General features: G+C 52.8%; 1 pseudogene; it reads left to right on the top strand.

Annotated features, from left to right (window-relative positions):
* Positions 1-18,946, top strand: part of LOC142575060 (uncharacterized) — a 151,639-nt pseudogene extending 132,693 nt beyond the window's left edge.
* The last annotated feature ends 3,611 nt before the right edge of the window (positions 18,947-22,557 follow it).

The following is a 22,557-nucleotide window of genomic DNA, read 5'->3' as shown; positions in this document are numbered from 1 at the left end:
AAACCACGGCTGGCAGTTGCGTCCGATTCGTGAAGCAGGCCTGCGGCATCTTCCAGATAAACAGCTCAGTTTCGCACAGGGCAGCTGGCAACGCCAGTTAAAGGGACACCTGAAACGTGAGCAGGGGTGAGCACTCCATGTCCGAAATCGGGTCGTGCATCGGGCCGGCAGATGGGAATGGTCGCCGAAATGCGGTGCAGCCATTGTTGTCAGTCGGAGCAGTTGGCTTAAGGATCCCGGTTGCCAGCAGATGAAGTGTGTGTCAACCACAGCTGGCAGTTGCGTACAAATTCGTGAAGCAGTCGGGTGGCTTCTTCTAGACAAATGGGTCAGTTTTACACAGGGCAGCAGGCAACGTTTGAAGAAGGGACACCTGAAACGTGAGCACGGGTGAGCACTCCATATCCGAAACGCTGTAGCGCCCCGGCGTGGCGGATGGGGATGGTCGCTTAAATGCAGTGTAGTGAATGTTGTCAGTCGAAGCAGTTGGCTTTGACGATCCTGATTGCCAGCAGATGAAGTGAGTATCATGCACGGCTGGCAGTTGCGTGCAATTCATGAAGCGGTCCGGTGGCTTCTTGCATATAAACGGGCCAGATGTGCACAGGGAAGCGGTACACGCCAGTTGGAATGACACCTGGAACATGAGGTACTGGTGAGCACTTTCATATCCGAAACGGGGTCATGCCTTGCGCGGTGGATGCGGATGGTCGCTTAAATGCAGTGCAGCCAATGTTGTCAGTCGAAGCAGTTGACTTTGGCGATCCTGATTGCCACCAGAAGTGAGTAGCATGCACGGCTGGCAGTTGCGTCCAATTCATGAAGCGGTCCGGTAGCTTTTTCAACATAAACGCGCCATTTGTGCACAAGGCAGCAAGCAACCCCAGATGAAGGGACACCTGAAATGTGAGCACGGGTGAGCACTTTCATATCCGAAACGGGGTCGTGCCTTGCGCGGCGAAGGGGGATTGTCGCTTAAATGCGATGCAGCCAACGTTGTCAGTCGACGCAGTTGGCTTCGATGATCCCGGTTGCCAGCTGATGATGTGCGTGTAATCCAAGGCGGTCTGTTGCGTCTAATTCGTCAACCAGGCCGGTAGCTTCTTCCAGATTAACGGCTCATTGGTGCAGAGCGCAGCAGGCAACGCAAGATGAAGGGACACCCGAAACGTGAGCACGGGTGTGCACTCCATGTTCGAAACGGTGTCGTGCAACGGCGTCCCGGATGGGGATGGTGGCGTAAATGCGGTGCAGCGAACGTTGTCAGTCGAAGCAGTTGGCTTTGATGATCCCGGTTGCCAGCAGATTAAGTGAGTATCATCCACGGCTGGAAGCTGCGTCCAATTCGTGAAGCGGTCAGGTCGCTTCTTCCAGATAAATCGCTCAGTTGTGAGCAGGGCAGCGGGCGACGGATGAAGAAGGGACACCTGAAACGTGAGCATGAGTGTGCACTCCCTGTTCGAAACGGTGCCATGCCACGGCGTCCCGGATAGAGATGGTGGCTTAAATGCGGTGCAGCGAATGTTGTCAGTCGAAGCAGTTGGCTTTGATGATCCCAGTCTCCAGCAGATGAAGTGAGTATTATCCACGGCTGGCAGGCGCGTCCAATTCGTGAATCGGGCCCATGGCTTCTTCCAGATAAATGGGCCAGTTGTGAACAGGGCAGCAGGCAACACCACATGAAGGGACACCTGAAACGTGAGCACGGTTGAGCACTCCATGTCTGAAACGGTGTCGTGCCCATTCTCGGTGGATGGGGATGGTCGCTTAAATGCGATGCCGCCAATGTTGCATGTCGAAGCAGTTGGCTTTGAGGATCCTGGTTGCCAGTAGATGAAGTGAGTATCATTCACTGCTGGATGTTGCGTCTATTTCGGGAACCGGGTTGGTGGCTTCTTTCAGATAGACGGCTCACTTGTGCACAGCGCAGCAGGCAACGCCTGATGAAGGGACCTCGGAAATGTGAGAACGGGTAAGCACTTTCATATCCGAAACGGGGTCGTGCCCCTGCGTGGTGGATGGGGATGGTCGCTTAAACGCAGTGCAGCCAACGTTTTTAGTCGCAGCAGTTGGCTTTGATGATGCCGGTTGCCAGCAGATGAAGTGAGTATCATCCACGGCTGCCAGCTGCATGCAATTCGTTAACCGGGCCGGTGGATTCTTCCAGATAAACGGATCAGTTGTGGACAGGGCAGCAGTCAACGCCAGATGAAGGGACACCTGAAACGTGAGCACGGGTGAGCACTCCATGTCCGAAACGGTGTCGTGCCCCGCCGTGGCGGATGGGGATGGTGGCCTAAATGTGGGGCGGCGAATGTTGTCAGACGAAGTAGTTGGCTTTGATGATGCCGATTGCTAGTAGTTGAAGTAAGTGTCAACCGCGGCTGTCAGTTGCGTCCAATTCGTGAAGCGGGCAGGTGGCTTCTTCTAGATAAATGTGTCAGTTTTACACAGGGCAGCAGGCAACGCCTGAAGAAGAGATACCTGAAACGTGAGCACGGGTGAGCACTCCATATCCGAAACGGTGTAGCGCCCTGGTGCGGCGGATGGGAATGGTCGCTTAAATTCAGTGCAGCGAATGTCGTCAGTCGAAGCAGTTGGTTTTGACGACCCTGATTGCCAGCAGAAGAAGTGGGTATCATGCACGGCTGGCAGTTGTGTCCAATTCATGAAGCGGTCCGGTGGCTCTCTCAACATAAACGCGTCATTTGTGCACACGGCAGCAAGCAACGCCAGATGAAGGGACACCTGAAATGTGCGCACGGGTGAACCATCCATGTCCAAAAGGGCGTCTTGCCCCTGCGCGGCGGATGGGGATGGTCCCTTAAATGCGGTGCAGCGAATGTTGTCCGTCGAAGCCGTTGGTTTTGAGGATCCCCGCTGTCAGCAGATGAAGTGAGTGCCCACCACGGCTGACAGTTGCGTCCAATTTGTGAAGCGGTCCTATGGCTTCTTCTTCTAAACGGAGTCAGTTGTGCACAGGGTAGCAGGCAACGCCTCAAGAAGGGACAACTGAAACGTGAGCCCGAGTGAGCACTCCATGTCCGTAACGGTGTCGTGCCCCGGTGCGGCGGATGGGGATAGTCCCTTAAATGTGGTGCAGCGAATGTTATCAGTGGAAGCAGTTGGCTTTGATGATTGCGGTTACCAGCAGATGAAGTGAATGTAAACCACGGCTGGCAGCTGCGTCCAATTCGTGAAGTGGGCCGGTGGCTTCTTCCAGATGAACGGGCACGTTTTGCACAGGGCAGCAGGCAACGCCAGATCAAGGGACACCTGAAACGTGAGCACGGGTGAGCCGTCCATGTCCAAAACGACGCCGTGCCCCTGCGCGGTGGATTGGGATGGTCGCTTAAATGCGGTGCAGCGAATGTTGTCAGTCGAAGCAGTTGGCTTTGATGATCCTGGTTGCCAGCAGATGACGTGAGAGTCAACCAAGGCTGTCAGTTACGGCCACTTCGTGAAGCGGGCTGGTGGCTTCTGCGTTATAAACGGTTCATTTTTGTACAGGGCTGCAAGCAACGCCAGATGAAGGGACACCTGAAGTGTGAGCATGAGTGTGCGCTCCACCCTCGAAACGTTGTCGTGCCATGGCGTCTCGGATGGGGATGCTGGCTTAAATGCGCCGTAGCTTTTCCAAAACTCTATCTTCTTTGAAAAAACAGCTTTATAAAACACTAATACGTTCTAATTTGGAATATGCCGCCGCGATATGGAATCCGCATCATGACAAACTGATAACTTTACTTGAGCTGGTTCAAAATAACGCTGCTCGTTTTATCCTGTCCAACTTTAACCGTACGGCAAGTTTACCAAGCATGAAAGCTAATCTTTCTTTACCTTTTCTAGCATCCCGCCGGCAGACAATTCGTTTGAGCCTTTTTCATAAACTATACCATCACCCCATGCTATCCGATTCCCTCATTTCGTCCGCCAGATACGTGTCAAATCGCATTGACCATCGTCACAAAGTTGGCATTGAAACCTGTAACACTAAAGCTGCATTTCAGTCATTCTTGCCTCGCACATCACGCGAATGGAACGGCCTTCCCGCAGATATAGTCGACATAATAGATAACCAGCATTTTCGTTCTGCACTAGCTAACAATGTATAACAGGAAGATGACAATACTTGTTCTGTAATATGCATTGTATTTATTTGCGTATTTCTGTTTTGTAACCACTCCCCTCTTTAATGCCTTTGGCCCTGAGGGTTCAATAAATGAAATTAAAAATGAAAAATGCGGTGCAGCGAATGTTGTCAGTTGAAGCAGTTGGCTTTGATGATCCCGGTTGCCAGCAGATGAAGACAGTGTAAACCACGGCTGGCAGCTGCGTCCAATACGTGAACCGGGCCGGTGGATTCTTCCACATAAACGCGTCAGTTGTGCACAGGGCAGCAAGCAACGCCAGATGAAGGGACACCTGAAACGTGAGCACGGGTGAGCCGTCCATGTCCAAAACGTCGTCGTGCCCCTGCGCGGTGGATGGGGATGGTCGCTTAAATGTGGTGCAGCGAATGTTGTCAGTCGAAGCAGTTGGCTTTGATGATCCCGGATGCCAGCAGATGAAGTGAGTGTCAACCAAGGCGGTCAGTTGCGTCCAATTCGTGAAGCGGGCCGGTGGCTTCTTCAGTATAAACGAGTCAGTTGTGCACAGGGCAGCAGGTATCTTTTGAAAAAGGGACACCTGAAACGTGAGCCCGGGTGAGCAGTTCGTGTCCGTAACGGTGTCGCGCCCCGGCGCGGCTGATGGGGATGGTCCCTTAATTGCGGTGCAGCGAATGTTATCAGTCGAAGCATTTCGCTTTGATGATGCCGATTGCCTGTAGATGAAGTGAGTATCATCCACTCCTGGCAGTTGCGTCAATTTCGCGAACCGGGCCACTGGCTTCTTCCTGATAAACGATTCAGTTGGGCACAGCGCAGCAGGCAACGCAAGATGAAGGGTCACCTGAAACGTGAGCACGTGTGTGCACTCGATGTTCGAAACAGTGTCGTGCCATGGCGTCTCGGATGAGGATGGTGGCTTAAATGCGGTGCAGCGAGTGTTGTCAGTCGAAGCAGTAGGCTTTGAAGATTCCGGTTCCCAGCAGATGAAGTGAGTATCATCCACGGCTGGCTGCTGCGTCTAATTCGCGAACCGGGCCGTTGGGTTCTTCCAGATAAACGGATCAGTTGTGCACAGGGCAGCACGCAACGCCAGATGAAGGGGCACCTGAAAGGTGAGCACGGATGAGCACTCCATTTCGAAACGGTGTCGTGCCCCGGCGTGGCAGATGGGGATGGTGGCCTAAATGTGGTGCAGCGAATGTTGTCAGTCGAAGTAGTTGGCTTTGATGATCCAGGTTGCTAGCAGTTGAAGTGAGTGTCAACCACGGCTGTCAGTTGCGTCCAAATCGTGAAGCAGGCATGTGGCTTCTTCAAGATAAACGGGTCGTTTTTGCACAGGGCATCAAGAAACGCCAAATGAAGGGACACCTGAAATGTGAGCACGGGTGAGCACTTTCATATACGACAAGGGGTAGTGCCCCTGCGCGGTGGATGGGGATGGCGGTTTAAATGCGGTGCAGCGAATGTTGTCAGTCGAAGCAGTTGTCTTTGATTATCCCGGTCGCCAACAGATGAAGTCAGTATCACCCGCGGCTGGCGGCTGCGTCCAATTGGTGAACCGGCCCGGTGGATTCTTCCAGATAAACGGGTCAGTTGTGCACAGGGCAGCAGGCAGCGCCAGATGAAAGGACACCTGAAACATGAGGCACGGGTGAGCATCAATGTGCGAAGCGGTGTCGTGCGCCGGCGTGACGGATAGGGATGGTGGTCTAAATGCGGTGCAGGGAATGTTGCCGGTCGAAGCGGTTGGCTTTGATGATTCTGGTTGCCAGCAGAGGAAGTGAGTCTCAACAACGGCTGGCAGTTGCGTCCAATTCGTGAAAGGGTCCGGTGGCTTCTTGCTGATAAACGGGTCAGTTGTGCACACGGTAGCAGTCAACGCCACTTGAAGGGAACCTGAAACGTGAGCTCGGGTGAGCACTCCATGCCATAAACGGTGTCGTGTCCCTGCGCTGCGGATGGGGATGATCGCTTAAGTACGACGCAGCCAATATTGTCATTCGAAGCAATTCGCTTTGATGATCATGGTTGCCACCAGATGAAGTGAGTATCATCCCCGGCTGGCAGTGGCGTCCAATTCATGATGCAGACCTGTGGCTTCTTCCAGATAAACGGGTTAGTTGTGCCCAAGGCAGCAGGAAACGCTAGATGAAGGGACACCTGAAACGTGAGCACGGTTGAGCAGTCTATGACCAAAACGGCATCATGGCCTTGCGCGGTGGATAGGGATGGTCGCCTAAATGCGGTGCAGCTAATGTTGCCAGTCGAAGCAGTTGGCTTTGATGATCCCGGTTGGCAGCATATGATGTGAGTGCCAACCAAGGCTGTCAGTTGCGTCCAATTCGTGAAGCGGGCTGGTGGCTTCTTCAATATAAATGGGTCATTTGTGCACAGGGCAGCAGGCAACACCAGATGAAGGGACACCTGAAAAGTTAGCTGGGGTGAGCAGTCCATGTCGGAAATGGTGTCGTGCCCCTGCGCAGTATGTGTGTATGTATGCTTTATTTCCACAAAAACTAAATACAGCTTTGCGGGGGTAAAGTGGGGAAAAAAGCTGCTCGTAGCAGCTTGACTAGCCCCAAATACCCTTAAATATACAAAAAGAAAATAAGGGAGCAGCAGCGCGGAAATACAGTTTTCCCAAGTACACACATATTCAAGCATTAAAACATATAATGCACACGCATCGCAAATCAGGCGAGTAAAAAAAATACAACAAAAGCAAGATGTGAGCAAGCAAGCAAAAACACGAAATCTCACTGCACTTCAAAAGCACACAGGCATTGCACAACTCACATATGAGAGAAAAAAATCAAGAATATCAGGAGGAGGACAAGTTGCAATATCAATTTTGTTAACAATAAGATCGTTTAATAACCGAAGTAGTCTAGAGCACAGCATTTGTGATCCATAGTTTGTGCGCGATTTTGGTACGTGCCAGTACTCTGGCTTTCTTGTGCTGTATGGAGTTTCGTGTAGTTTTAAGTTAGCCATAGAAGTAATGTAGTTGATGTTCTTTTTCTGTTCATTTTTATACGCAAGCACTAAACGATACTTTAAAAGGGCCTGTACTTTCGGTGTGTTAAGTTTATGAAATAAATAAGCTGAAGGGAAATCGTATGGTTTATTGCAAATAGCGCGAAGAGCCTTCTTTTGCAGTATGTACAGCCTGTTGATATTTTTGTCAGAAGTGGTAGCCCAGACCGAACAACAATAATTTAAATGGCTGAGAAAAAGCGAATTATGTAACAAGCACTTAATCAAGCGAGGAAGATAGTTCAAGGAATAAAATATTCCAGTGATTTGTGAAAGCTTACTAGCAAGAAAATCTATATGGCTCAGTCACGTCATAGTATGATCAAAAAATACACCTAGCGATTTTATCGAGTGTGCAAGTTCAATTTTAGAATTTTTCATTAGCAAATCTTCCTCTAGAGTAATTTGCGTGTTCTTAGCGCGAAATAACACCGCCTTAGTTTTTTGTGAATAGATAGTCAAACCGTTGTCAGATGACCATGTGTATAGTTTATTCAAAACTGCATTGGCTCTTATAATCAATTCGGCAGGGCGGTTAGATGAAAAGAATAACGTAGTGTCATCAGCATAGATTACGTAACGCGTATCAACATCAATGTTTACTAAATCATTATTAAAGATATTAAAGAGGAGGGGCCCTAAAATACTGCCCTTGGGTACACCTACATTGACCGACCGAACTTCAGATTTAAAGCTATTTACTTGTACAAACTGCTTTCTATGACCAAGATACAACCTAATCAAGTCAAGTGCATTGCCGCGCATACCGTAGTGGTTTAACTTACTAAGCAAGAGATCATGATTTATAGAATCGAAGGCTTTTGAAAAATCGACAAATACTCCCAATGTTAGCAAACGTTTCTCAAAATTATTTAGAATTAGTTCTTTCTGTTCAAGCAAAGCTAGCTGTGTTGACATATTTTTCCGGAAAGCGTACTGATGCTTAGTTATCAAGTTGTGCTTGTCCAGAAAGTCTGATATTCTGCAAAAAATTATTTTTTCCAAGCACTTCGAAAATATAGGGAGAATAGACAGGTCTATAAATAGGTAGGGCAGTTTTGTCACCTTTCTTGAACAATGCAACTACTTTTGCCATCTGCATTTTATACGGGAACACACCGGTAGAAAGGCATATATTATAAATATGGGCTAGTACTGGAGTGATAATATCTATTACAAATTTCACAGGCTTGATTTTAATGTTATCAGGATCGCAGGAATCGCTATTGTTTAGTGCGGAGAACAGTAAAATTACTTCTGAAGTGTTTGTGGGACGCAAAAGAATTGAACGCACACAGTTCGTTGTAATGAAACGGCAGGCGTTTTCATTCACATTGCGTTTAGGTAGATTAGTGAAATAATTATTAAAACAGTCGGCCAACTTCTCGTCAGGTATGTCCGCCCGATCAGAAATTATTCGCAGCCCTGCCGCTGAATTGGGCACTCTATTCAGCAAAGAATTAAGCCAATGCCATATCTTATTGCTGTCATGGCTGCAAGATGCGAAGGATTGCTTATAAAATGCAGTTTTCGCAGCACGTAATTCCTTAGTTAAGCCATTTCGTAATGATTTAAACACTCTTAAATCAACAGGATCCCGAGATATGATGAATTTATTGAATAACCTAGCCTTTTCTTTTATCTTTTTAAATAATTGAACAGTAACCCAGGGTTTACGTATCCTTGATACGTAATACGATGGGGATGGTTGCTTAAATGCAGTGTAGCTGATGTTGTGAGTCGAAGCATTTGGTTTTGATGGTCCCCGTTGCCAGCAGATGAAGTGAGTGTCCACCCCGGCTGGTAGTTGCGTCCAATTTGTGAAGCGGTCCAATGGCTTCTTCTCGATAAACGGGTCAGTTGTGCACAGGGCAGCCGGCAACGCCTGAAGAAGGGACACCTGAAATGTGAGCACGGGTGTGCACTCGATGTTCGAAATGCTGTCGTGCCACGGCATCTCGAATGGTGAAGGTGATTTAAATGTGGTTCAGCGAATGTTGTCAGTCGAAGCAGTTGGCTTCGATTATTCCCGTTGCCAACAGAAGAAGTGAGTGTCATCCACGGCTGGCAGCTGCGTCCGATTCGTGATCCGGGCCGGTGGATTCTTCCAGATAAATGGGTCAGTTGTGCACAGGGCAGCAGGCAACGCCAGATGAAGGGACACCTGAAACGTGAGCACGGGTGAGCACACCATGTCCGATATGGTGCCGTGCCCCGGCGTGCCGGATGGGGATGATGGCTTAAATGCGGTGCAGCGAATGTTGTCAGTCGAAGTAGTTGGCTTTGATGATCCCGGTTGCTAGCAGTTGAAGTGAGTGTCAACCACGGCTGTCAGTTGCGTCCAATTCGTGGAGCGGCCGGTGGCTTCTTCTATATAAACGGGTCATTTGTGCACAGGGCATCAAGCAACGCCAGATGAAAGGACGCCGGAAATGTGAGCACGGGTGAGCACTTTCAGATCCGAAACGGGGTCGTGTCATTGCATGGCGAATGGGGAATGCCGCCTAAATGCGGTGCAGGGAATGTTGTCAATCGAAGCTGTTGGACTGGGATACATAGCGCAAGAAAGACACAGCGACAAGCAGGAGCACGGGACGGGCGCCCGTCTCGTATTCCTGCTTGTCCCTGTGTCTTTCTTGCGCTATGATTCCCAGTTCGTATGTTTCCTACCTACACGCCCAAACGTCTCCCCTGCCGAAGCATTTGGCTTCGATGATCCCTGTTGCCAGCAAAATAAGTGAGCATAATCCACGGCTGGTAGTTTCGTACAATTCGTGAACCGGGCCGGTGGCTTCTAGATAAACAGGTCAGTTGCGCACAGGGCAGCAGTCAACGCCAGATGAAAGGAAACTTGACACGTGAGTAGGAGATAGCACTCAATGTCCGAAACAGTGTCGCGCCCCGGTGCGCCAGATGGGGATGGTCTTTTAAATGCGGTGCAGCTAATGTTGTCAGTCGAAGCAGTTGGCTTTGATGATCCCGGTTGCCAGCACATGAAGTGAGTATCATCCACGGCTGGCAGTTGCGTATAATTCGTGAATCAGGCCGGTGGCTTCTTCCAGATAAATGGGTGAGTTGTGCAGAGGGCTGCAGGCAGCGCCAGAAGAAGAGACACCTGAAACGTGAGCACGGGTGAGCCCTCTATGTCCGAAACGGTGTAGTGCCCCGGCGTGGCGAATGGGGATGGTCGCTTAAATTTGGTGTAATACTTCTGCGAGAACGCGACATGCCATGTCAGAAAATGACAACGCTCAACCTTCTCAGAATTAATGAAATATTGAACACAATGGGCCTCAAGAAAACACCCCTCCCTGTGTGTACGGTGTACTACGCAGACAAAGAGCAGTAGTGCACGCAAGGTAACGTTTAACATCACCTCGCCATTCTGGTGTTAGCCTAAATGTTGAAATAATCGTGTTTTAGCCGTGAAAATCTCCTCTAATTATCGTCAATCAAAGTATCCAGCACGGAAAGCTTCGCTTACACCGATTCCCACAGTGAGTGGGATCTGCATAATTTTTTCTCGTTCGTGGTCAGCACTCAGATGCATGATGACCTGGTTTATTATACAAAAAGCATTCATTGTGGGCTGTGACGGGTTGCTTCTCAGATTCTATATTGCGACTACTCTGTGTCATGCTGCCATTCCAAAAGTTGTTCTTGCCCAAATGAGGGAGATCTTGGGCTTACGAAAAGCAGTGAGCATTCTGGGATAGCGTACTCAACTTCTTGCAGTTTCTTTCATTCAAAAATACTCGCAGGGGAGGTGTACATCCCTTCATAAACTGCTCTAAAATGACTACGTCGCAAAGTAAGTCGCACGTTTCATCAATCGTTTATGAATCCGATGGTCGAAATGATCCGCTAGGGGAGAGGCCTATTGGAGACTCGTTTGTTGTTCCTCTTCTCTCGGTTTGCCAAATTTCTTGCGTAACCTTCGGTGGCATTCCGAAATCGCAGCAACGGCGTTGCCTTCACCTGATCATATTCAGCGACAGAGGCAGAGTCCAGTCGCTGGATGACTGATAAGGCAGCTCCTGTTAGGCACAAACTGAGCGAAAGGGCTCATTTGTTTCGTGGCCACTCTTGAGACGCCGCGACACGTTCAATTCGTTGTGCATATACGTCGATGTCATCCCCTGTTTCATTAAAGAGCGGTATTAACTTCTGCGGCGGCCTACACCTTTCCAGCACAGCCCATGCAGTCGCGTCATCGCTTACTGACCGACCATTATCGTCCGTGTTAGAACAGGCTGCCCGCTCTTGTAGCTTTAGCTTCAGCTGCCGAACACGTTCCTCGACTTATAGTAGTTTTTCCTGCACCTCCAATTTGTCGCGCTGATCGACACGAGCTTGCGCGCGGAGGTCCATTTCTATCGCGGGTTCCGCGTTAACCCATTCGTGCATAGCGGCAACAGCTAGGCCCGTGTCCTTGCCGATCGCGCGCGCTCTCTCAAAATTCGTGGGCTGAAATCTGTCGCCACGCCAGTTTGTGCCTGGTGACACTCGGCCCCGCGTCCCTCGACGAACTCCAGGCAAAGGAGGACTTGGAACTCCGTGCCACTCGCATGCTGGGTGTGTGGCTCATTTAGCCGACCACCTCCGTCGATCTGCCTATGGTCCCCCCTAGCCTGCGCATACCCCAGGAGACGCCACGAAGCGGGCAGCTCTTGAGGTAGCCTCGCAGAACCCCGAGGACGGTTCCCAAGCACAAGAGGAGCCCATGCTTCAATCCCGCTAACTCCGTCTGACGACGAGGACATGGACCTGTCCAGTTCAAGAAAACGCGCTCGCGAAATATAGAGCGACGACGAGGAGGCGGCCGTGCGTCGCAAGCAGGTGTCGAGCGCTGCCCCTAGCTCGGAGCAGCACGCGGCAGCCAGCGACCCCGTGGAGCAAGCCCTTCCGGAAAGGGCGACAGCCACCTTCTTCGCGCCTCGTCCGAGCCAGGACGTGCCTGGCACCACCCACGTCGCGCCATCTGCTCCCGATGGCGGCGCGCCCCCCGCAGCTTCGTCTGCCAGCGGTCAGGCTGCACATGAGAACGCTACAGACGCGATGGAGGTGGCAGAGGAGACAACCACCGTTTTGTCACAGCACAGCCCCGTGCACCCCGCTGTGCGGTTCCTGAAGGACCCCCTATGCTAGACTGCTCCGCGGCCGAAGCCAAAATGGAAAAAGAAGCAGAAGCAGAGAAAGGAGCCAGCCGATGTCTCGCCTTCCTCTCTCGAGGCAACGGACGACTCGCCGCGCCAACCTGCTACCTCGGTCACCCCTTGCGTGCCTGCTGTGGCAGTACAGAGGGGGACAACACCTGCCCGTGAGCCAACGTCAGACGGCTTCACTCTGGTGCAGTCGAAGGGGGACAGGCGGCGTGCACGGGCCCTGGAGATTGCTGCGCTCCCGGTGCACCCTGAGGTCGTCGGCACGGTGTACTTCCGTCCCTCGGCGCCTGGTGGAGCCTTCCGAGGAACACCGCGCCTCGCACTCTGCGCGGCCCTCTCTTCACGGCCCGTTGTATCAGCGGTTCGCGTCAACCACAGGCGCAACATCGTGGCCGCCCAACAGAGTTGTGACAGTGCGGCCGCTTCGGGCGCGTCCTGGAGTCTTGTCAGTGGCCGACAGACTGCACCTCCTGTGGTAAAAACCACGCGGCGAACATCTTCTTCTAGGCCGTACGTTGCAGGAACTGCACGAGCACGCACAGGGCGGACACTCCTGCTTGCCCCAAATGGCAGGAAGAACGCAAGGTGGCCACAATCATGGCTTCCTCCACCTCGCCATTGTCGAGGCGCGCTGTAAGGGCAGCTGTCCGCGAGGAACAGCGGCCGCAGCAGTCCTCACCTCCGGCGAGGTCCTATGCCAGCGCGCTGAAGGACCCCAGCGCGGCACCCAGGCCTCCGGTACCAGCCCCTCGTGCCCCCCGCCGCCAGGAGACCCAGGACACTGGCGCGCCTGCTGCCCAGACTACCGTGGATCAGCTGGTTGCGAACCTGCTGCACATCATGAAAGCAGTGAGCACCATGCTGCCAGCGACCACCCGCTCCGACCCATCTGCCTGCAGGCAGTGGCTTGCCATCAGTCGGCTAACCACCATGGCTGAGCGGCCAACAGCAAGGAAAGGTGGCCGCCGCCCGAGTGTTCTCCGATGGAACACTAACTCTCTGCGGCGGCGACACGCAGACCTTTCCCTGCATCTCCTGCCGAGCGACTACGACGTGCTTCTTCTGCACGAGGTGTACGCGATGGCCGAGGACCTGGGACTCCCGGGATACACTGGTTACTCAAGCGCCACCACCTGCACGACACGCGACTGCACGGACGCGCCGTGCCTGGACGACGCCCACCAGCCTGGCAAGCCACGGACAGCCATCTACGTTCGGGGCAACCTGGCGCACGCTGTGGTTCCAATGGCCGACGTCGTAGGAGGGCCCCTCGAGTGTTGTGGTGTCACGGTGAGTCTCGGCAACCAAGACATGACCCTGGCGAGCATATTATTACGATATCATCGAGCGATGCTTATGAAACGAGCCACCGCGAAGTCGGTGCCACCGACCTCAAGAAACGAGCCACCGCGAAGTTGGTCGGTGCGCTTGGCGCGAGCGAGTGTCGGCCTGGCTGCCTGGCTCCAGTGTAAATAGCCTGTAAATAGCCTCTTCTGTCTGTGTATTTCCACAAGCAACATTCTGGTGGAGGTCAGCGATCCCCGTCGACGCCACGGAACTCAGAAGTGGTCAGCACACCGAGCTTGTTACCATGCCTCCGGTGACGTGCCCACCTATGCAACGGCTTCGGCTTGTCCCACTGCTCCAATCGTCACGGTCGCCCCACATCGCGACCCAGGTGTGTTCTCTGGCCTGGAGGGCCAGGATGTTGACGACTGGATGAAACTCTATGAACACGCCAGTGCTAATAATAGGTGGGACCCAACGATTATGCTCGCCAATGTCATCTTTTATCTCGGCGGCACCCCACACGTGTAACACCAAACGCATGACGACGAGATAACCAGTTGGGACAATTTCAAAGAGAAGCTACGGGAACTGTTCGGCGACCCCATTGGGCGCACGGCTGCCGCGAGAAAGGCTCTGGCGTCTCGTGTTCAGTCATCCACGGAGCCTTACGTTTCCTACATCCTGGACGTCTTGCCTCTATGCCGTAAAGCGTCCGAAGCCGATAAAGTGTCACATATTCTAAAAGGCATCGCCGACGACACTTTCAATTTGCTTGTTTTTGGCAACGTGTCGACTATCGATGCCATCATCAAAGAATGCCGTCGCCTTGAACAAGGGAAGAGCTGCCGTATCACACACCACATCACGCGGCTACCCAACACTGATGCTACGTCGACATGTGAGGGTCAACCACTCCAGACCACCACCTGCGACGACGTCACCCGTATTGCTCGCCGCGAACTCGAGGCCACCTGTTCGCGAGCTTTCTCCACGACGCCTCCCGATCCGCCAGCAACCACCATTGCGATGATCGAGGCTATCGCCCGACAGGAATTTGGGAACATGGGTCTGAACTACGTGTGTACTACGTCTCCACCCAGCGTTCCCCAGTTCTCTAGCGGCCCTCCTCGTCCTCGGCAGTCCTTTTCTGCCACATCTCGCCCCAACCCGTCCGATTGGCATACCCCTGATGACCCGCCGATCTGCTTCCACTGCTGTCACACCTGCCACGTCGCTCGTCACTGCCGCAACCGATGGCTACCACCTCCTCGGACATACAACGCCGCTTATTCCCGCGCCTTTGTACCTTACGTTCCCTATACCACCCGCCATGACTCCACTGCCGCTGATGCTCCTGCTCCGAACCTTCGGTACAGCAGCTCGCCCCCTCCTCGACGCCGTCAGTCTCGTTCGCCCCAATCCCGTCGCTTGTCTTCGCCGCCTATCACCTCCCTGATCCAGCCAGAAAACCAGGCACTGCAGCTTATAGAGGTGAAGCTGCGTTGTCGACCCTGCCCTCAAATCCTCTGCTCATGTTACCCACGAACCGAAACCTTCTTGACGTTGACGTTGACGGCTATTCTGTCACGGCACTCGATACAGGAGCACATCTTTGAAAATATGAGTGCTGCCTTCCGACGACGACTGAACAAGCTCCTCACCCCAGCGTCGGCACGCGTCGTCCGCGTTGCGGATGGCGGTACTGTGCCTATTATCGGCGTGTGTCAAAATCGCCGTCCGCCAAACTCCTGTCCTCTTCACCGTAATTTATCATTGCCCCCACGACCTCATTCTCGGCCTCGATTTTCTCTCCGCACATTCTGCTCTTAGTGACTGCTCTTCAAGTGCCCCTCGCCTTGAGTTGCCGATGCTCGTAGAACCTTCTGACGCACCCCACTGCCGCTGACGTACCACCGGCTTTATTCGCCTGCAGCCAAATTCAATAGCCTACATTGAACTGTTGTCTTTCCCACCAGTTCCTGATGGCGAGTACCTTGTCACTCCTCTGCCCGAAATTCCAATAAGGTATGACGTTACAGTGCCTCCCAGTATACTTAATATTACTGGGAACCACACTCGCATGCCTGTCTGTAACTTTGGATTGGCAATGCACATTCTACCGCAAGGTAGAATGTGCTTTGCTACCGTTGATTGTCTCGGCGAGCAATACGTAGCAGCGTTTTCGACCGGTGGTTCTCGCGAGCTTAGCAGGCCCCTCGCGCCAGCCTCGAGTACCGATCCCAATATAAAGAAAATGGTTGCGGCGGACCTGTCCTCAGCGCAGGCTAAAGAGCTTTGCCAAGTATTATAGTCCTACCGAGATATTTTCGGCTTCGACGATCGCCCTTTAGGCTGGACGCTCGCAGTCAAGCAGCGGATTCTTACTGGCGATGCTACGCCTATTCACCGACGACCGTATCGAGTTTCTGCATCGGAACGCCGAGTAATTCGAAACGAAGTCAACAAAATGCTCGGTAAAAGCATCATTGAGCCTTCTTCGAGTCCCTGGGCGTAACCTGTGGTGTTGGTTAAGAAGAAGGACGGCACGTGGCACTTCTGTGTGGATTAGCGTCATCTGAACAACATTACTAAGAAAGACGTCTACCCGCTCCCACGTATAGACGACGCCCTTGACTGCCCGCAGGGTTCCAACTATTTCTCGTCTATTCATCTTCGTACGGGATACTGGCAGATTGCTGATGACGATATGGACAGAGAAAAAACCGCGTTCATCACACCTGATGGCCTATACCTATTTAAAGTAATGCCGTTTGTATTATGCAACGCCCCTGCCACCTTCGAGCGTATGACGGACTCCTTGCTCAAAGGTTTCGAATAGTCCACGTGCCAATGCTACCTCGACGACGTCATCCTCTTCTCGCCAACATTCGACAATCACGATGCACGTCTCACAACTATAGTTGTGAGACGTGCAACTTGCGCGCGCTCATCTACAAGTGCCCCAAGACAAGCAGAAGCAACGCTACGACCTCCGTTACCGTGATGTCCATTTTGTGCCCGGCAGCCTCGTGTTGCTTTGGTCACCTTCGCGTAAAGTTGGCCAATGTGAAAAACTCCTTTCTTGTTACACAGGTCCATATCGCGTGCTCCACAAAGTGACCGATATCACCTATGAAATCGTTCTAGCGACGCCCACTACGTCCTCCGCTGTGACAACCAGTCACATTGTCCACGTCGCCCGACTCAAGCCGTACAACTCTCCCCGCGCCTTGGATATTTAACAGCACCGTGACGGTGCTTTTGCCGCCGGGGGGTAGTATAACGATATAATCTGGCGATGTTCAAGAAACGAGCCGCCGCGGGAACGACGATGAAGTTCGTCGGTGCGCTTGGCGCGAGCGAGTGTCGGCCTGGCTCCAGCGTAAATAGCTTGTAAATAGCCTCTTCTGTCTGTGTCTTTCTACACGCAACAATATACATACGGCCAGGAAAGCCATTGGAGTCCTCCATCCCTGACCAGCTGTCTCTACGCCTCGGGAGGCAGACAGTCCTGTGTGGCGATTTCAATGCCCATCACACAGGCTGCGGAAGTCACCGCTGCTCCAGCCGAGGGCGAAGCCTCCGCGACACCATCAGCAGAGCCGGACTGATGATCTTGAACAGCGGAGGACCCACCTATGTCCGCCGAGGGCTGAACTCAGCCATCGATCTCTCGCTAACCTCAGAAGAGTGCTCTTGCTCCTGGTACACAACTCCGGACATTTGGGGTTCGGACCACTTCTCCATTGTAATCACCTCTGCACACGGAAGGAAGCCAAAGACCAGAATTTCTCACGTCATAGACTGGTCTCTGTTTAGGAAGCACTGCAGTGAGGTGGCCGATCCCTGTGAGTTTCTAGATGCCATCGCGGAGTGTGTCCAGGCGGCTACCGTTCAGTGCCCTCCCGTGCCACAGAGTGCAGCCATCCTGCCGGTCGGACACTCCCCAGCCCAGCTACCCACCTGTCTACACAGCATCCATCCTGCTTGGACGTCCAGCCAGGTCGCTGCCCTCTGCCAAGTGCCACTTACCCTGCACGAGCTCCAGGCGGCTCTGAGGCGAGGGAAATGCCGCAGCGCACCAGGAGCAGACGGTGTAACGCCACAGATGCTCCGCAACAGTCCCTGCTCGAGTGCTTCAATGAAATCTGGCAGTCAGGGCAAATGCCAGAGACATTGCGCACAGCCATTGTGGCACCCATCCTCAAGGCCAGAAAACCGGCTAGGGAACTGTCATCCTATCGAACGGTCTCCCTCACCTCCGCTGCCTGCAAGGTGATGGAGGCCATGGCTCTGGTACGACTGGACTGGGTGGCCCGTGCTCGCGGCTTCCTGGCAGACCAACATACGGGCTTCCGGCGGCAGTGCACTGCAGACTCCATCGCTGACATGGTGTCCACCCTGGAAGACGCCAGCCAAGGCCGGCGAGGACCTCGTGATGCTCTTGCTGATCGACGTACAGGGCGCCTTCGACCGCCTCCCTCACGCAGTTGTCCAGCAGGGCCAGCACCTCATCGGCATCTGTGCCAATCTACGGAGGTTCCTCTCGTCTTTCCTGCGTGTGGACGTGTGGACCAATCGAAGAGCACCCCCGTCCAGTCGTTGCAGGTGTGCCACAGGTGTCAGTGGTGAGCCCCCTCCTTTGCAACCTGGCCGTGGCACGGTTGCCTGCTGCCCTGCCGATCGACCCTCACTTCCCCGTGCAGTATTCAATCTACGCGGACGACATCGCCCTATGTGTGCGGGGACCACCGCAACACATCCGCAAGGCACGTGCGGCTCTCCAGAGAGCCCCGCTCACGGCGGCTGCCTACTTGTGCAGCATCGGCCTCACCATCTCGGCCAGGAAGACCAAGGCCTTGCTACTGCAACCCAGAGCATCATCCCACCGTTCAGCTTGCTGGCTGCGCTTGGAGGGCGCCCAGATCCCATGGAGCAAGGCAGTCACCTACCTCGGGCTGCGCATTGACCATTGGCTGACCTGGCCGCCGGCTACCAAGACCCTTTGCGCCCAGACGCTTCGGGTCCGCAAGGCGATCTTACAGCTCCTTGCCCGTGGACAGGGCTGTACCACCAGGTGGGCCCTGCAGCTATTTGAAGCTGCAGCCGCTTCGCGGCTACTGTATGCCCTCCCTCTTGTGGGGCTGTCCCCACCCCGCCTGCGGAAACTGGAGCTGCAGCACTGGTCAGCAGTACGGCTCTGTCTTGGCGTTCCCCGAACCTCACAAGTGGCCGCCACTTTGGCTGAGGCAGACGCCTGGCCCCTGTCATTACGCTTCCTGCAACAGGGGCTGCGACGCATTGTTCGCCTACGCCATGCCGCAGATGGTCAAGCTCTCCTGACCCGCCTACGCTCTCGGCCAGAATCACACATGGGACGGCTGTGGGCTATAAGGAAGGTATAGGGGACACGCCTGCAAACGCTGTACAGCATCGCCCACCACATCGACTACTAATCCATATTTCGACGGAGCGGCCAGGTGTCTCGAAGAACCGTTCCCCAGCATGTGCTCTAGAGCAGACGGCAGCCTCTCTCCTCTAAGAGAGACTTGGGGACCACTTTCACATCTTCGTCAATGGATCCGTGATACCGGAGACGGGCTCATCCACAGCAGCCTGCGTTGCACCGGCCCTACAAAAGAGCAAGCTGTGCCTTCTCCAGGCACATGCAAGCTCTACCACAGCAGAGCTAGCAGGATTCCACATTGCTGTGAACCTACTTGTAGAGGAGCTACCAGCGGCGCCGGCAGCCATCTTCTGCGACTCAAAGGCGGTGCTGCTCTGCCTGCAGAAACCTGACAGGGATAGCCTTGGAGTTGCGCTGCTCTCTTCAAGACGGACGGCCCTTCAGGACGCAGGATGTTCACTATCTATGCATTGGCTACCGGCAGACTTGGGGATCCCGGGCAATGAAGAGGCGGACATTCGTGCAAAAAGTGCCAACCATTCAAGCGTCCCCCTCAGCGCTGCTGTAACGGCCGCAGACTTCTCGAGACACAGGCTGCGCCGACACATCATCGCCTGCTACCCGGAGAAATGCGTATCCCTGGGCGGGCCTCCACGGCCTCTTCCACAGCATGGCCTCCTACAAAGGGATGCCTCGTTGCTGCTCCAACTGCGAGCTAGCTGCTACTGGACGGCAGCCCGCCGGCACCACCTTGGGAAAGCCACCTCGCCAGCCTCTATCTCTTGTGGTGAACCAGACACTCTGTAGCACCTCTTGCTGGTCTTCCATGCTCACCTGCAGCACCGCGGCCGACTTCTGCAAGAGTTCTACCACCTGGGGCTCCCATGCTCACGACAGGAAGATATCCTCTTCCCCTGTCGTAATCAGCTACCGGCCTTCCTAAGTGTCGTCGAGTACCTCGACTCGTCGGGGCTCTGGGCGAGACTATAAGAAATTTCTACAAAGACGGATGACCTAATGGCCATCCCAACACCTCGGGCTTCCTGATCCACCACTACTTCACTTCTAATGGGCCACTTCCTATATGGTCTACCTCCAGCCTGCTCCTCCGGTCGAACCCACTGGGCACTCCCGGCCGGGCTGCTCTGATTCTGCTCGGACAACCCTCCACCTTTCTCCCTCCTACCCTCTATTTCTTTAAAGTACATCTCTCCCACCCTCCTGGCGCTGAGCCGTGCTCCCGCATGGGTTGCAGAGATAGTGCCAGCCTTTCCTCCTTTTCCACAAGAACCACTTCTCTCTGTGTGCGTCTAGCTGTGCGAAGTATTTAAAGCCGATCCTGGCAGCCTCGCGAAAATTGTGGGCAAATCTGTGGGCGCAGTTCAACCGGACGTACTAAGGAATCACGCAAGACCGAGACGAACGAATTTATACATGGACCGCAGACATGAGACTAGACAGAGACACATAAGGATAAATACAGATAGTAAATTTAACAGGTTTGCCACTCTAGTCGCTAAACTCAGTTAAGTTTGTGCACGACTCACAGTTCCAATGGTGGTAGAGTGAAGCCGCAGTGATGGGGAGCGTTGGTTGGGCGAAACTCAGCCGCAAGTCGCTATGGCAGTGCGGGGAGCCGGGGCGCAGCCGGGCCTCGGCGGGTAAGAAACGGCGATGAACGTCGTATTGTACCCTATCTCTACAACAGAGGAGCCGGGACGTACCTCGGCCTCGAGAAGGCAGCACGTCGATGAACGCCGCAACACAGCCTGCCTCGGAAGGGTCAGGAGCCTGGGCGAAGCCCCGCCACACAGCAGGATCCTCCAGGTAGCCTTCGAGGCCAGCGCTGTATGCTGGGGTGAAACCCAGTTCAGCGACGGTAGGACCTGGGACGCGGGGACGTGGCCCGCCGCTAAATCCGCAGTGCCTGGCGAGTGCTTGCCCTTCTGTCCCGCTCCGCTAAGCTCGTCGGCACCATAGAACGAGCCAATCTCGCTGCATGCGCGCAGCAATACTGCGCACACTCGCACTTTTCGTCCCTGCGCTCCGACACAAGCACCGATTCCGATGCCCGTGCGTTTCAAATGCCGTCCTCCTACTACAAGTTTCATTCGGAGGGCACAAAGCAGCTGCCATGTCCACCGGAAAGTTGATTTAAATAGCTTCACTGCCATAGCCATTTCATCATGGCCGACTTTCCTGTAACGTAGTCGTCAAATTGATCTAGAATCGACACTGAACTGCGGAAGCTGATGAACTACAAGAAGCGAAAATCTTGCAGAAGGTCTCAGGAAAATAAAAGCACTTTTTAAGCACCATGGTCACGTAGTGTGTTATGGTTACAAGGCCTATGAAAAATCCCTTAGAAACTGAAAAGAGGCTGAAATACTGCGAGAATCATGGGAAACGTGAAACTGCCTGTCAGCTCAGGACCCACCCCCCCCCATCAAGAACTTAAATATAAAAAAATAACTTACAGCTACAAACTATAGCCTGTCGTTAAAGTCAGTCTCGGGATTCACTGAGATACTGCTGTCACAATATCTCAGTGAATCCTGACATAGCGCGAGAGCACCCAACGACTCTCAAAAATTAATGTCAGTGCTTCATCCGAAAATATTTCATAAGCAGGTGGCTCAATATGGCTGGAAATTTTTTTAACAATAATGTCTCCTGTTAACCTCTATGACAAGCTCGTAGGAGTGTTCCAGAGATGAACAGAAAGTGCTATCCGTACAATACATATCAAACAACGTAACATAGATAACCAGTGGATGTCGTCTGACATACTCGCTGCCTCAAATTGTGCAGACGTTCGGGTCAAATTTAAACACCTGAGAAATAATGTTAAGGCCATGATCCGCAAAGCGCATACATTTTTGAGACAAACTTAAAGCTGCTGGTTACAGGTAAGAACACATGGTCGTTATTAATAGCTTTAGAGGCGCTAATACGTGAGGTAACATATTGAATTGTTTTCCTTCCAATTTATCCAGAGGCAGAAAAAATATTTCTCATCAGTTTAACAACTACTTCTCTAGTGTAGTTAGGAACACAATCTTACAGGTAGATCTGTGCACTTCGTCTCACATCATTAGCGAATCGGTATATCTGCCTTCAATTTCTCAGGAAAAGTTGAGATCGATTATTTGAAGTATAAAATGTAACTTACGTGCTCGAATTGACGGTATTTCCATTAATTACTTCTGCAGAAGATATGAATACATAGAAGTGGTTTTGCTAGCAGTACTCAATCGCAAGTTCAAGTGGTGAAATTCCTGTAAAACTGAAAACACCAATAGTTATACCTCTTTATAAAAACGGTGCGCATTATAAAATTGAAAATTATTGCCCGATTTCAATTCTGCCTTCTATTGTTCAAGTACTAAGAAAACACTTAGTGTTAACAATGACAAGCTTTCTGGACGTACATAGCCTTTTGTCGCCTAGTCAGTATGGTTTCGGGCGCGGCAAAAGCACTCATACTTTTTTTCTCTCTCTCGCTCTCCGTTTTCGTAGCAGTTCATCCTTCATACAATACTTAACT

Source organism: Dermacentor variabilis, chromosome 3 (assembly GCF_050947875.1).
Source record: "Dermacentor variabilis isolate Ectoservices chromosome 3, ASM5094787v1, whole genome shotgun sequence".
NCBI classification, from domain to species: Eukaryota; Metazoa; Arthropoda; class Arachnida; order Ixodida; family Ixodidae; genus Dermacentor; species Dermacentor variabilis.
This window is presented reverse-complemented; position numbering and strand designations above follow the sequence as displayed.